Source organism: Pundamilia nyererei, unplaced genomic scaffold, assembly GCF_000239375.1.
Source record: "Pundamilia nyererei isolate P.nyererei 1_Seehausen unplaced genomic scaffold, PunNye1.0 scaffold00085, whole genome shotgun sequence".
NCBI lineage: Eukaryota > Metazoa > Chordata > Actinopteri > Cichliformes > Cichlidae > Pundamilia > Pundamilia nyererei.
This window is the reverse complement of record NW_005187486.1, coordinates 2,076,736-2,078,662: the sequence shown is the minus strand read 5'-3', so window position 1 is coordinate 2,078,662 and position 1,927 is coordinate 2,076,736.

The window sequence follows — 1,927 nt, the reverse complement described above, 5'->3', positions numbered from 1 at the left end:
TTATTACAGGTCTAGCTTGTTTGTGGATCTATCTATAGAAGATTGGGGATTGGGGGACATTTTCTTGGCACACTTTAGACCAACATCATTTAAACCCCACAGCCTACCTGAGTATTGTCGTTGGCCATGACCATCCCTTTATGACCACAGAGTACGGTGGTGTCTGGCCAAACGTGCTCAGGACAAAGCACAAAATTTATTTTAAGGTCCTTTATTCCAAACAAATTGAGTTTTAAAAACTCTGAAAACCTTAGGGTGAAAAAAATCTCTATTTCAGTACATCAACAACTGTAGTGTCTTCCTGTTTAAATCAGAATACAAAATTCCCATTAAGTGGAAGAAGCGCACACACACCAGTTATACTTATTAGACAAAAGAAATACACACACAGTACTAACTTATATGTGTTGCTTATGGCCCACTCACAAATGCACAGCTGAAATGGTCCAAACAAATATCCAGGAAAACCAATGGACTCTTCTTTAGTCTGGTTCCGAAGAAACAAAGAACTTCCTGTTTCCTGTCCAGGTTTTTGTAGGGTTTTTTTGGGCCCCTTCAGCCACTCTCTACTACAACTAGAGAAGATGCTTAAACATGCCCACTATTGGAAAGGAGAAACATCTCAAAATTTCTCAGGACTGTTTCCAGCAAAGTGTTGAAACAAACCTAAACCCCCTGTGAATGCCAAAGGAGACCCAACCTGGTACAAGCAAGGTGTAGCTAATAAAGTGTCCAGTGAGTCTAGCTAACTAAAATTATAATTATTAATATTACTTTTAAATTAGTCATTAAACAGACTGAAAAGATGGTAAAGTGGTTAAATAGTCAAAAGTTTTAGCTTAAAAGAATTCGCACGAACAGAGCCGAACATAAGAGGTGTTGACGAAGGGGTCAGAGTCCCCGTGACAGGGTGTGGGGGTACATGAGATGTAAAAACATTGGAAACCACTGTCCTCATTCATTTGGAAAAAAATAGGGACACCAAAAGTCGATGCCGGCGACAGCTTGTTCCCTCTCCTTCCTGTTTCTTCTTTCCCCCAGATGACATGTGTAAGCTTGCGCTCGTGACACTTTGTGTGTTTAAAAAGAGAAAGTCAAACAAACAGTATCTGCACTGATGCTGAAGGAGATTTAACTGTTAATATTATCATTAGAGTTATTCTCAGGTAATCTGAGACCAACTTGCCTTTTCTCCTGGTTCTTTTTTCCATTTTTAGCTGCTCTCGACTTTCATACTGTTCCTATTTCTTCAGTTTTCTTGCTGCAAAGCTCTTAAAGTTAAATCCTATCACCGTTTGCACATTCCTGTGTACTGGACAGCAGAGATACAGATGTTTTGTTGCTGATGTCGAGCTGCATGTTCAGTTTAAGTGCAGACACACAAACTGTAATCTGGTTTGAACACAGTGTACTCTCATAAAGGGCAGGCGATGCTAATCATATCTGTGTGTGAGCAGTGAGTGATGCCCTATTCACCTTCTCCCAACTCTGTGTATCTGTGGTGGGTTCATGTTGGGGTGAAACACACACACACACACACAGACTCAGAGAAGTTGAAGCAGAGTGAGGTTGACAGCTTTGAAGCCTCGCTTGTGTACCAACAGCGTCCTGGAGCACCAGTGACCTTGAGACCTTTCTGTAGCATTTTTAGACGCTGTCATCACTGTGGCCAGGGGAAAGACCACATTTCCCATCAGACCTAGAGATTCATTTCTCATCAGTACTGTCTTAAAAAGATAGGTCTGAAATATGAACTCAGTTGCTGTGTCGGTTGACAGGTAAGGCTCAAGCAGCGTGTTCTGGTCTGTCTAGGCAGGACGGCCTGGTTTATGGAAAGATCAAAAGTGCCGTCCTCCAAGCCTATGAACTGGTACCTGAGGCCTATAGGCAGCATTTTCGAGGGTTGGAGTTGGCGCAGGGACAGTCC